A 15,121-nucleotide genomic window follows, 5' to 3' on the forward strand; every position below is an offset into this window, starting at 1 on the left:
ACACCAGACCTAACCCTGACCTAACCGGTGTCACCCTCTAATATATAGATCGAATCCAGGATTACTTCACTGTTTCAGTGCGGTACCACACTACTACCTGATCCAACACAGAAAACGCCCAGGATCAGGCCATCAAGCAGGTGAAAATGGCGAATGTTTGAGCCAGATGATGGCAAATACCAGACCTAACCCTGACCTAACCGGTGTTATCCTCTAAAATATAGATTGAATCCAGGTTTAACTCACTGCTTCAGAGTGGTGCTACATTACTACGTGATCCAAACCAGAAAACGCCCGGGATCTGGCCAACAAGTATGCGAAAAATGCGAATGTATGAGCCAGATGATGGCAAATACCAGACCTAACCCTGACCTAACCGGTGTCACCCTCTAATATAAAGATCGAATCCAGGATTACTTCACTGTTTCAGTGCGGTACCACACTATTACCTGATCCAACCCAGAAAACGCCCAGGATCTGGCCAACAAGTAGGTGAAAAAGGCGAAAGTATGAACCAGATATGGCAAATACCAGACCTAGCCCTGACCTAACCGTTGTTATCCTCTAAAATATAGATTGAATTCAGGTTTAACTCACTATTCCAATGTGGTACCACACTACTACGTAACCCAAACCAGAAGGCGCCCAGGATCTGGCCAACATGTATGCGAAAAATGCGAAAGTATGAGCCAAATGATGGCAAATACCCAACCTAACACAAACCTAACCTGTGTTACCCTCTAATATATAGATCGAATCCAGCATAAACTCACTGTTTCAGTGTGGTACCACATTGCCGCGTGATCCAAACCAGAAAACGCCCAGGATCTGGCCAACAAGTATGCGAAAAATGCGAAAGTATGAGCCAGATGATGGCAAACACCAGACCTAACCCTGACCTAACCGGTGTCACCCTCTAATATATAGATCGAATCCAGGATTACTTCACTGTTTCAGTGAGGTACCACACTACTACCTGATCCAACCCAGAAAACGCCCAGGATCTGGCCAACAAGTAGGTGAAAAAGGCGAAAGAATAAGCCAGATGATGGCAAATACCAGACCTAACCCTGACCTAACCGGTGTTATCCTCTAAAATATAGATTGAATCCAGGTTTAACCCACTGTTTCAGAGTGGTGCTACATTACTACGTGATCCAAACGAGAAAGCGCCCAGGATCTGGCCAACAAGTATGCGAAAAATGCGTAAGTATGAGCCAGATGATGGCAAATACCGGACCTAACCCTGACCTAACCAGTGTCACCCTCTAATATATATATCGAATCCAGGATTACTTCACTGTTTCAGTGCGGTACCACACTACTACCCGATCCAACCCAGAAAACGCCCAGGATCTGGCCAACAAGTAGGGGAAAAAGGCGAAAGAATAAGCCAGATGATGGCAAATACCAGACCTAACCCTGACCTAACCAGTGTTATCCTCTAAAATATAGATTGAATCCAGGTTTAACTCACTGTTGCAGTGTGGTGCCACATTACTACGTGATCCAAACCAGAAAACGCCCAGGATATGGCCAACAAGTATGCGAAAAATGCGAAAGTATGAGCCAGATGATGGCAAATACCGGAACTAACCCTGACCTAACCAGTGTTGTTCTTCTTAAATATAGATTGGATCCAGGTTTAACTCACTGTTTGAGTGTGGTACCACATTACTATGTGATCCAAACCAGAAAACGCCCAGGATCTGGCCAATAAGTATGCGAAAAATGCGAATGTATGAGCCAGATGATGGCAAATACCAGACCTGACCCGGACCTAACCGGTGTTATCCTCTAAAATATACATTCAAGCCAGGTTTAACTCACTGTTTCAGAGTGGTGCTACATTACTACGTGATCCAAACCAGAAAGCGCCCAGGATCTGGCCAACAAGTATGCGAAAAATGCGAATGTATGAGCCAGATCATGGCAAATACCAGACCTAACCCTGACCTAACCGGTGTTATCCCTTAAAATATAGATTGTATCCAGGTTCAACTCACTGATGCTGTGTGGAACCACATTACTACATGATGCAAACCAGAAAACGCCCAGGATCTGGACAACAACTATGCGAAAAATGCGAAAGTATGAGCCAGTTGATGGCAAATACCAGACCTAACGCTGACCTAACTGTTGTTATTCTTCTAAAATATAGATTGGATCCCGGCTTAAATCACTGTTTGAGTGTGGTCCCACATTATTACGTGATCCAAACCAGAAAACGCGCAGGATCTGGCCAACAAGTATGCGTAAAGTGCGAATGTATGAGCCAGATGATGGCAAATACCGGACCTAACCCAAACCTAACCGGTGTTACCCTCTAATATATAGATCGAATCCAGGATTACTTCACTGTTTCAGTGCGGTACCACACTACTACCTGATCCAACCCAGAAAACGCACAGGATCTGGCCAACAAGTAGGTGAAAAAGGCGAAAGAATAAGCCAGATGATGGCAAATACCAGACCTAACCCTGACCTAGCCGGTGTTATCCTCTAAAATATAGATTGAATCCAGGATTAACTCACTGTTTCAGTGTGGTACCACATTACAACGTGATCCAAACCAGAAAACGCACAGGATCTGGCCAACAAGTATTCGAAAAATGCGAAAGTATGAACCAGATGATGCCAAATACCAGGCCTAACCCTGACCTAACCGGTGTTACCCTCTAATATATAGATCGAATACAGGAGTAACTCACAGTTTCAGTGTGGTACCACTTTACTACGTGATCCAAACCAGAAAACGCCCAGGATCTGGCCAACAAGTAGGCGAAAAATGCGAAAGTATGAGCCAGATGATGACGAATCCCAGAACTCACACCGACCTAACCGGTGCTATCCTTTAAAATATAGATCGGACCCAGGTCTAACTCACTGCTGCAGTGTGGTACCACATTACTACGTGATCCAAACCAGAAAACGCCCAGGATCTGGCCAACAAGTATGCGAAAAATGCGAAAGTATGAGCCAGATGATGGCAAATACCAGACCTGACCAAACCTAACCGGTGTTACACTCTAAAATACTCATCGGACCCAGGTTTAACTCACTGTTTCAGTGTGGTACCACATTACTACATGATCCGAACCAGAAAACGCCCAGGATCTGGCCAACAAGTAGGCGAAAAATGCGAAAGTATGAGCCAGATGATGACGAATCCCAGAACTCACACCGACCTAACCGGTGCTATCCTTTAAAATATAGATCGGACCCAGGTCTAACTCACTGCTGCAGTGTGGTACCACATTACTACGTGATCCAAACCAGAAAATGCCCAGGATCTGACCAACAAGTATGGGAAAAATGCGAAAGTATGAGACAGATGATGGCAAATACCAGACCTAACCAAACCTAACCGGTGTTACACTCTAAAATACTCATCGGACCCAGGTCTAACTCACTGTTTCAGTGTGGTACCACATTACTACATGATCCGATCCAGAAAACGCCCAGGATCTGGCCAACAAGTAGGCGAAAAAGGCGAATGTTTGAGCCAGATGATGGCAAATACCAGACCTAACCCTGACCTAACCGGTGTTATCCTCTAAAATATACATTCAAGCCAGGTTTAACTCACTGTTTCAGTGTGGCACAACATTACTACGTGATCCAACCCAGAAAACGCCCAGGATCTGGCCAACAAGTAGGTGAAAAATGCGAAACTATGAGCCAGTTGATGGCAAAGACCAGACGTAACGCTGACCTAACTGGTGTTATTCTTCTAAAATATAGATTGGATCCAGGTTTAACTCACTGTTTCAGAGTGGTGCTACATTACTACGTGATCCAACACAGAAAACGCCCAGGATCAGGCCATCAAGCAGGTGAAAATGGCGAATGTTTGAGCCAGATGATGGCAAATACCAGACCTAACCCTGACCTAACCGGTGTTATCCTCTAAAATATAGATTGAATCCAGGTTTAACTCACTGCTTCAGAGTGGTGCTACATTACTACGTGATCCAAACCAGAAAACGCCCGGGATCTGGCCAACAAGTATGCGAAAAATGCGAATGTATGAGCCAGATGATGGCAAATACCAGACCTAACCCTGACCTAACCGGTGTCACCCTCTAATATAAAGATCGAATCCAGGATTACTTCACTGTTTCAGTGCGGTACCACACTATTACCTGATCCAACCCAGAAAACGCCCAGGATCTGGCCAACAAGTAGGTGAAAAAGGCGAAAGTATGAACCAGATATGGCAAATACCAGACCTAGCCCTGACCTAACCGTTGTTATCCTCTAAAATATAGATTGAATTCAGGTTTAACTCACTATTCCAATGTGGCACCACACTACTACGTAACCCAAACCAGAAGGCGCCCAGGATCTGGCCAACATGTATGCGAAAAATGCGAAAGTATGAGCCAAATGATGGCAAATACCCAACCTAACACAAACCTAACCTGTGTTACCCTCTAATATATAGATCGAATCCAGCATAAACTCACTGTTTCAGTGTGGTACCACATTGCCGCGTGATCCAAACCAGAAAACGCCCAGGATCTGGCCAACAAGTATGCGAAAAATGCGAAAGTATGAGCCAGATGATGGCAAACACCAGACCTAACCCTGACCTAACCGGTGTCACCCTCTAATATATAGATCGAATCCAGGATTACTTCACTGTTTCAGTGAGGTACCACACTACTACCTGATCCAACCCAGAAAACGCCCAGGATCTGGCCAACAAGTAGGTGAAAAAGGCGAAAGAATAAGCCAGATGATGGCAAATACCAGACCTAACCCTGACCTAACCGGTGTTATCCTCTAAAATATAGATTGAATCCAGGTTTAACCCACTGTTTCAGAGTGGTGCTACATTACTACGTGATCCAAACGAGAAAGCGCCCAGGATCTGGCCAACAAGTATGCGAAAAATGCGTAAGTATGAGCCAGATGATGGCAAATACCGGACCTAACCCTGACCTAACCAGTGTCACCCTCTAATATATATATCGAATCCAGGATTACTTCACTGTTTCAGTGCGGTACCACACTACTACCCGATCCAACCCAGAAAACGCCCAGGATCTGGCCAACAAGTAGGGGAAAAAGGCGAAAGAATAAGCCAGATGATGGCAAATACCAGACCTAACCCTGACCTAACCAGTGTTATCCTCTAAAATATAGATTGAATCCAGGTTTAACTCACTGTTGCAGTGTGGTGCCACATTACTACGTGATCCAAACCAGAAAACGCCCAGGATATGGCCAACAAGTATGCGAAAAATGCGAAAGTATGAGCCAGATGATGGCAAATACCGGAACTAACCCTGACCTAACCAGTGTTGTTCTTCTTAAATATAGATTGGATCCAGGTTTAACTCACTGTTTGAGTGTGGTACCACATTACTATGTGATCCAAACCAGAAAACGCCCAGGATCTGGCCAATAAGTATGCGAAAAATGCGAATGTATGAGCCAGATGATGGCAAATACCAGACCTGACCCGGACCTAACCGGTGTTATCCTCTAAAATATACATTCAAGCCAGGTTTAACTCACTGTTTCAGAGTGGTGCTACATTACTACGTGATCCAAACCAGAAAGCGCCCAGGATCTGGCCAACAAGTATGCGAAAAATGCGAATGTATGAGCCAGATCATGGCAAATACCAGACCTAACCCTGACCTAACCGGTGTTATCCCTTAAAATATAGATTGTATCCAGGTTCAACTCACTGATGCTGTGTGGAACCACATTACTACATGATGCAAACCAGAAAACGCCCAGGATCTGGACAACAACTATGCGAAAAATGCGAAAGTATGAGCCAGTTGATGGCAAATACCAGACCTAACGCTGACCTAACTGTTGTTATTCTTCTAAAATATAGATTGGATCCCGGCTTAAATCACTGTTTGAGTGTGGTCCCACATTATTACGTGATCCAAACCAGAAAACGCGCAGGATCTGGCCAACAAGTATGCGTAAAGTGCGAATGTATGAGCCAGATGATGGCAAATACCGGACCTAACCCAAACCTAACCGGTGTTACCCTCTAATATATAGATCGAATCCAGGATTACTTCACTGTTTCAGTGCGGTACCACACTACTACCTGATCCAACCCAGAAAACGCACAGGATCTGGCCAACAAGTAGGTGAAAAAGGCGAAAGAATAAGCCAGATGATGGCAAATACCAGACCTAACCCTGACCTAGCCGGTGTTATCCTCTAAAATATAGATTGAATCCAGGTTTAACTCACTGTTTCAGAGTGGTGCTACATTACTACGTGATCCAAACCAGAAAGCGCCCAGGATCTGGCCAACAAGTATTCGAAAAATGCGAAAGTATGAACCAGATATGGCAAATACCAGACCTAGCCCTGACCTAACCGTTGTTATCCTCTAAAATATAGATTGAATTCAGGTTTAACTCACTGTTCCAGTGTGGTACGACACTACTACGTAACCCAAACCAGAAGGCGCCCAGGATCTGGCCAACATGTATGCGAAAAATGCGAAAGTATGAGCCAAATGATGGCAAATACCCAACCTAACACAAACCTAACCGGTGTTACCCTCTAATATATAGATCGAATCCAGCATAAACTCACTGTTTCAGTGTGGTACCACATTGCCGCGTGATCCAAACCAGAAAACGCCCAGGATCTGGCCAACAAGTATGCGAAAAATGCGAAAGTATGAGCCAGATGATGGCAAACACCAGACCTAACCCTGACCTAACCGGTGTCACCCTCTAATATATAGATCGAATCCAGGATTACTTCACTGTTTCAGTGAGGTACCACACTACTACCTGATCCAACCCAGAAAACGCCCAGGATCTGGCCAACAAGTAGGTGAAAAAGGCGAAAGAATAAGCCAGATGATGGCAAATACCAGACCTAACCCTGACCTAACCGGTGTTATCCTCTAAAATATAGATTGAATCCAGGTTTAACCCACTGTTTCAGAGTGGTGCTACATTACTACGTGATCCAAACGAGAAAGCGCCCAGGATCTGGCCAACAAGTATGCGAAAAATGCGAAAGTATGAGCCAGATGATGGCAAATACCGGACCTAACCCTGACCTAACCAGTGTCACCCTCTAATATATATATCGAATCCAGGATTACTTCACTGTTTCAGTGCGGTACCACACTACTACCCGATCCAACCCAGAAAACGCCCAGGATCTGGCCAACAAGTAGGGGAAAAAGGCGAAAGAATAAGCCAGATGATGGCAAATACCAGACCTAACCCTGACCTAACCAGTGTTATCCTCTAAAATATAGATTGAATCCAGGTTTAACTCACTGTTGCAGTGTGGTGCCACATTACTACGTGATCCAAACCAGAAAACGCCCAGGATATGGCCAACAAGTATGCGAAAAATGCGAAAGTATGAGCCAGATGATGGCAAATACCGGAACTAACCCTGACCTAACCAGTGTTGTTCTTCTTAAATATAGATTGGATCCAGGTTTAACTCACTGTTTGAGTGTAGTACCACATTACTATGTGATCCAAACCAGAAAACGCCCAGGATCTGGCCAATAAGTATGCGAAAAATGCGAATGTATGAGCCAGATGATGGCAAATACCAGACCTGACCCGGACCTAACCGGTGTTATCCTCTAAAATATACATTCAAGCCAGGTTTAACTCACTGTTTCAGAGTGGTGCTACATTACTACGTGATCCAAACCAGAAAGCGCCCAGGATCTGGCCAACAAGTATGCGAAAAATGCGAATGTATGAGCCAGATGATGGCAAATACCAGACCTAACCCTGACCTAACCGGTGTTATCCCTTAAAATATAGATTGTATCCAGGTTCAACTCACTGATGCTGTGTGGAACCACATTACTACATGATGCAAACCAGAAAACGCCCAGGATCTGGACAACAACTATGCGAAAAATGCGAAAGTATGAGCCAGTTGATGGCAAATACCAGACCTAACGCTGACCTAACTGTTGGTATTCTTCTAAAATATAGATTGGATCCCGGCTTAAATCACTGTTTGAGTGTGGTCCCACATTATTACGTGATCCAAACCAGAAAACGCGCAGGATCTGGCCAACAAGTATGCGTAAAGTGCGAATGTATGAGCCAGATGATGGCAAATACCGGACCTAACCCAAACCTAACCGGTGTTACCCTCTAATATATAGATCGAATCCAGGATTACTTCACTGTTTCAGTGCGGTACCACACTACTACCTGATCCAACCCAGAAAACGCACAGGATCTGGCCAACAAGTAGGTGAAAAAGGCGAAAGAATAAGCCAGATGATGGCAAATACCAGACCTAACCCTGACCTAGCCGGTGTTATCCTCTAAAATATAGATTGAATCCAGGTTTAACTCACTGTTTCAGAGTGGTGCTACATTACTACGTGATCCAAACCAGAAAGCGCCCAGGATCTGGCCAACAAGTATGCGAAAAATGCGAAAGTATGAACCAGATATGGCAAATACCAGACCTAGCCCTGACCTAACCGTTGTTATCCTCTAAAATATAGATTGAATTCAGGTTTAACTCACTGTTCCAGTGTGGTACCACACTACTACGTAACCCAAACCAGAAGGCGCCCAGGATCTGGCCAACATGTATGCGAAAAATGCGAAAGTATGAGCCAGATGATGGCAAATACCCAACCTAACACAAACCTAACCGGTGTTACCCTCTAATATATAGATCGAATCCAGCATAAACTCACTGTTTCAGTGTGGTACCACATTGCCGCGTGATCCAAACCAGAAAACGCCCAGGATCTGGCCAACAAGTATGCGAAAAATGCGAAAGTATGAGCCAGATGATGGCAAACACCAGACCTAACCCTGACCTAACCGGTGTCACCCTCTAATATATAGATCGAATCCAGGATTACTTCACTGTTTCAGTGCGGTACCACACTACTACCTGATCCAACCTAGAAAACGCCCAGGATCTGGCCAACATGTAGGTGAAAAAGTCGAAAGAATAAGCCAGATGATGGCAAATACCAGACCTAACCCTGACCTAACCGGTGTTATCCTCTAAAATATAGATTGAATCCAGGTTTAACCCACTGTTTCAGAGTGGTGCTACATTACTACGTGATCCAAACGAGAAAGCGCCCAGGATCTGGCCAACAAGTATGCGAAAAATGCGAAAGTATGAGCCAGATGATGGCAAATACCGGAACTAACCCTGACCTAACCAGTGTTGTTCTTCTTAAATATAGATTGGATCCAGGTTTAACTCACTGTTTGAGTGTGGTACCACATTACTATGTGATCCAAACCAGAAAACGCCCAGGATCTGGCAAATAAGTATGCGAAAAATGCGAATGTATGAGCCAGATGATGGCAAATACCAGACCTGACCCGGACCTAACCGGTGTTATCCTCTAAAATATACATTCAAGCCAGGTTTAACTCACTGTTTCAGAGTGGTGCTACATTACTACGTGATCCAAACCAGAAAGCGCCCAGGATCTGGCCAACAAGTATGCGAAAAATGCGAATGTATGAGCCAGATGATGGCAAATACCAGACCTAACCCTGACCTAACCGGTGTTATCCCTTAAAATATAGATTGTATCCAGGTTCAACTCACTGATGCTGTGTGGAACCACATTACTACATGATGCAAACCAGAAAACGCCCAGGATCTGGACAACAACTATGCGAAAAATGCGAAAGTATGAGCCAGTTGATGGCAAATACCAGACCTAACGCTGACCTAACTGTTGTTATTCTTCTAAAATATAGATTGGATCCCGGCTTAAATCACTGTTTGAGTGTGGCCCCACATTATTACGTGATCCAAACCAGAAAACGCGCAGGATCTGGCCAACAAGTATGCGTAAAGTGCGAATGTATGAGCCAGATGATGGCATATACCGGACCTAACCCAAACCTAACCGGTGTTACCCTCTAATATATAGATCGAATCCAGGATTACTTCACTGTTTCAGTGCGGTACCACACTACTACCTGATCCAACCTAGAAAACGCCCAGGATCTGGCCAACATGTAGGTGAAAAAGTCGAAAGTATATGCCAGTGGAAGGTAAATACCAGACCTAACCCTGACCTAACCGGTGTCATCCTCTAATGTATAGATTGAATCCAAGATTAACTCACAGTTTCAGTGTGGTCACACACTACTACGTGATGCAAACCAGAAAACGCCCAGGATGTGGACAACAACTATGCGAAAAATGCGAAAGTATGAGTCAGATGATGGCAAATACCAAACCTAACACAAACCTAGCCGGTGTTACCGTCTAATATATAGATCGAATCCAGCATTAACTCACTGTTTCAACGTGGTACCACATTGCTGCGTGATCCCAACCAGAAAACGCCCAGGATCTGGCCAACAAGTATGCGAAAAATGCGAAAGCATGAGCCAGATGATGGTAAACACCAGACCTAACCCAAACCTAACCGGTCTTATCCTTTAAAATATAGATCGGACACAGGTTTAACTCACTGTTTCAGTGTGGTACCACATTACTACGTGATCCAAACCAGAAAACGCCCAGGGTCAGGCCATCAAGTAGGTGAAAAAGGCGAAACTATGAGCCAGATGATGGCAAATACAAGACCTAACCCTGACCTAACGGGTGTTATCCTCTAAAATATACATTGAAACCAGGTTTAACTCAATGTTTCAGTGTGGTACCACATTACTACGTGATCCAACCCAGAAAACGCCCAGGATCTGGCCAACAAGTAGGTGAAAAATGCGAAAGTATGAGCCAATTGATGGCAAATACCAGACCTAACACTGACCTAACTGTTGTTATCCTCTAAAATATACATTGAAACCAGGTTTAACACACTGTTTCAGTGTGGTACCACATTACTACGTGATCCAAACCAGATAGCGCCCAGGATCTGGCCAACAAGTATGCGAAAAATGCGAAAGTATGAACCAGATGATGGCAAATACCAGACCTAACCCGAACCTAACCGGTGTTACCCTCTAATATATAGATCAAATCCAGGATTACTTCACTGTTGCAGTGTGGTGCCACATTACTACGTGATCCAAACCAGAAAACGCCCAGGATCTGGCCAACAAGTATACGAAAAATGCGAAAGTATGATCCAGATGATGGCAAATACCGGACCTAACCCTGACCTAACCAGTGTTATCCTCTAAAACATAGATTGTATCCAGGTTTAACACACTGATGCAGTGTGGAACCACATTACTACATGATCCAAACGAGGAAACGCCAAGTATCAGTCGAATTCCCTCAGGGGCTGCCAGCCTTTCAGCTGCAGTACGGGCTTAACGAACCCGGGGTACCCGAGTCATACACACACCGTAAGCCTCCTGTTGGTCGTCACAACGACCCATTCACAATTCCCTATTGGTTTTGTGAATGGTACGTGACGGCAGGAGGAACGGGGGTCTTGGCTTAACCGCCTGGGCCACGAGTATGGCGACTCTATAAAATCGCCCTCCAATCCTAAGCTATGGTGCGCGGCGATGGGATGCATGGTTGGGGGAGAAGGCCCAATCCCAAGCGACCACCTCCGGGGAACCTGCCGAACCCCCGGAGTATTAGGCTTACCCGGGTAAGGCGGCTCTGCCCGGGTGGACCTTTATTTCCGACCATCTCGTGGGACTATTATGGACACAGAAAATAAAATGGGGATGGGGCGGGTTTTGTCGGTTGGGGAGGACGGAGACGGGGTTGGGGTTAGGGTGGCGGCGCTCGCGCCCCACTCAGCGCCAGGTCCGGCTTCGTGGAGGGTGGAGGAGGACGACGAGACGGCGTCGGTCTCGTCCTTCTCCTCCAGCACGAGCCACATAGGCTCTAAGAGGAAGAGGACGGGGCAGGCCGTCGTCGAGGTGGGCGGGGCGATGAGCCCGTCGGTGAGGCTGAGTTGCCTCAGGGACGAGGTGACCGAGGAGATATCGGAGAGGATCTCCTCGTCCCTGAGGCGGGTGGAGAAAGTCGCCGCTGCCTGCGCCTTTAAGGGGCAGAAAAGCGGTGGCGCGGAGGCGCTGAAGGCCGCGGCGGAGGAAATGAGGGAGGCGGCGCGGGAGCTCAGAGGGCGGAACGCCCGTCTGCAGCTCCTGTTGGAGGAGGAGCGACAGGGGAGGAGGAGGGCAGAGGCGCTGTGGAACAGCGCGGCCCTCCCTCCCATCCTCCCTCCTCCTCCACCGCCGCGTCCCTCGGCGGAGGTAAATAAGCGGAGTGCGGCGGCAGTGGTGCGGGGCACCGCGGGCCCCTCCACCCGCACTCCGCCCGTGAAGAAGTCCCCGTCCTCCTCAGAAGACGATCTTCTGAGGAGAATTGGGGACATGATTGATGGCAAGCTGGCCGCCTTCCGGGAGGAGCTCCTCGCCGGAAGAGCGGTCAGCAGGAAGGCGGTGCCTCCCCGACCTGTTCCGGTACAGTCGGGGAAGGCAAAGAAGGGCGGAGTGAAGGCTCCGCCCAGCGTTGCGGCACCAGGGCCCCGGGTCGTGACCCCCAAGGGGGGTGGTGTACCCGTGGTCGCGGTGGTCGCATCCTCCACAGCACCCTCCCAAGGGGGGGTGGCGTGGAGTGAGGTGGTGGGGCGGAAGGCGAAGCGGGCGGCGAGGAAGGCCTCGCAACCGCAGCCTCCGCCTCCGCCGCCGCCGGCCAAGGTAAAGGCCGCGAAGGTCGGGAAGGCACGACCAGGTCGTCCCCCAAAAACGGCAGCGGTGACGCTGACCGTTGCGCAGGGGGGCGACCTGACTCTCGCGGAGGCGATGCGGCTCGCCAGGGAGAATATCTCCCTGGAAGAGCTGGGCATCGCCTCCGTGAGGGCGAAGAGGGCCGTGACCGGGGGTCTCTTGCTGGAGATCCCCGGTGCAGAAAGCGGCGCGAAGGCGGATCGTCTCGCCCAGAGGCTCCGGGAGCAGCTGGGCGAGCGAGGTGTCCGGGTCGCCCGGCCCACGAAGCGCACGGAGATGCGCGTTTGTGGGCTAGACGACTCGGTCAGCGCACAGGATGTGTCCCGTGCCCTTGCGAGGGCGGGGGACTGTCCTGTGGAGGACCTACGGATCGGAGAGATCCGCAGGTCGCCCTCCGGCCTCGGGTCGGTGTGGGCCCGGTGCCCCCTCTCCGCCGCCCGTAAGGTGGCGGAATCGGGGAGGGTGTTGGTGGGGTGGGTTTCGGCGCGAGTGGAAATCCTCGCGCCGCGCCCGCTCCAGTGTCACCGCTGCCTCGAATTGGGGCACGTGAGGCAGTGGTGCACCTCGCCGGTGGACCGCAGCGGTCAGTGTTACCGCTGCGGTGCCAAAGAGCACCGTGCGAGCCAGTGCTCGGCGGCCCCCCACTGCCCGCTGTGTGCGGACATGGGGAGGCCAGCCGATCACAGGGTGGGGAGCAAGAAGTGCTCCCCCCCGCTACCGGAAGGAGAGGAAGAGGCGGGCTGCACCGGCTCCGGTGCCGAGGGCGGTGGCATCGTCCTCCATGGAGGTGGACGGTGCTACGGGGACGGACGGCCGGGAGGAGGCTGGCGCGGCCATTAATTAATGCCGCCCCGCCTCCTCCTCCAGGCCAACCTCAACCACTGCCGCGCGGCACAGGACTTGATGTCCCAAGTCCTCGCGGAGTGGGGGGTTGGCCTGGCGGTCGCCGCCGAGCCGTACCGCGTCCCTGATCACCCTCATTGGGTGGGCGACGCGGACGGCTTGGTGGCGACGGTATGGGGAGGGGGCGACGGGTCCCCCCCGTTCTCCTTGTTGGAGCGCGGTCGGGGATTCGTCGCCGTGGACTGGGGGGGAGTCGCTGTGGTGGGGTGCTACATTTCGCCCCGTAGCGGTCACGCTGCGTTCGAGCTGTACTTGGCCGAGGTCGCGGCATGCGTGCAGCGCTACGCGGCCCGGCCGGTGCTGGTCCTGGGGGATTTTAATGCCAAGTCGGTGGCTTGGGGATCCCCCAGGACCTCCGTTCGCGGCGGGATCCTGGGCGATTGGGCGGCGGGGCTCGACCTCCGGGTATTGAACCGGGGGTCGGAGCACACATGCGTGCGGCGATATGGGGGGTCCATCGTGGATGTTGGATTCGCGACCCCCAACGCCGTGCGCATGGTGTCGGGTTGGCACGTGGTCGCGGGGGCAGAGACACTCTCCGATCACCGGTACATCCGGATGGAGGTCTCTGCCGCCGCGAGGGCATCCCGACACGGCCGCCTGCGTGGCACCCCACCACGCCGCTGGGCGCTTCGGCGCCTGGACAAGGACGCCCTGATGGCAGCTGCCCTCGCTGTAACTTGGCCGCAGGGAGCGGCCGAGTTGCCGAGCATAGAGGAGGAGGTCGCCCGGCTCGGAGCATTGGTCGCGGGTATTTGCGACGCGGCGATGCCTCGGGTCGGGCGGGCTTCTCCTCGTCGGGCGGTGTACTGGTGGTCGGACGCGATCGCGGAGTTGCGAGTCGCGACTGTCCGCGCCCGACGCCAGTACACACGCGCGCGCCGTCGTCAACGTACAGGCGACGGCGTGGCGCGAGCGAGGGCAGCTGATGACCTGTATGGAGCATACCGCGTGGCGCGGGTTGCTCTGCAGGTCGCCATCAAACGGGCCAAGACCCAGGCATGGAAGGAGCTCCTCCAGACCCTTGATGACGATCCATGGGGGCGCCCATATAAGGTGGTGCTGAATAAGCTCCGCCCGTGGGCGCCCCCCGTCACCGAGGGTCTTGACCCCCGGCTGCTGGAGGACGTGGTCAATACACTCTTCCCAATTGGGGAGAGGGGACCGCGTCCTCCGGCGGCGGCGGCTGTCCCAGTGGAGTGGACGGCCGAGCTGGGGGTCACGCAGGAGGAGCTGGCAGCGGCCATCAGACGGCTCGGGGTTCGTAACACGGCCCCGGGTCCGGATGGTGTGCCCGGCCGGGTTTGGGTCTTGACCCAGGGCGTCCTTGGGGCCGACCTCAGGCGGTTGTTCGACCGCTGCCTGAGGGACGGGCGATTCCCCCCCAGTTGGAAGGTGGCGAGGATGGTCCTCCTCCGGAAGGAGGGTCGGCCCGCGGAGTCTCCCTCCGCATACCGGCCCATTTGTCTCCTCGACGAGGTGGGCAAGCTCTTCGAGCGTGTGATTGCTGCCCGCCTCGTCGAGCACCTGTCGCGGGGTGATCCCGGTCTGGCCGACTGCCAGTTCGGTTTCCG

Source organism: Colletes latitarsis, chromosome 12 (assembly GCF_051014445.1).
Source record: "Colletes latitarsis isolate SP2378_abdomen chromosome 12, iyColLati1, whole genome shotgun sequence".
Taxonomy (NCBI): domain Eukaryota; kingdom Metazoa; phylum Arthropoda; class Insecta; order Hymenoptera; family Colletidae; genus Colletes; species Colletes latitarsis.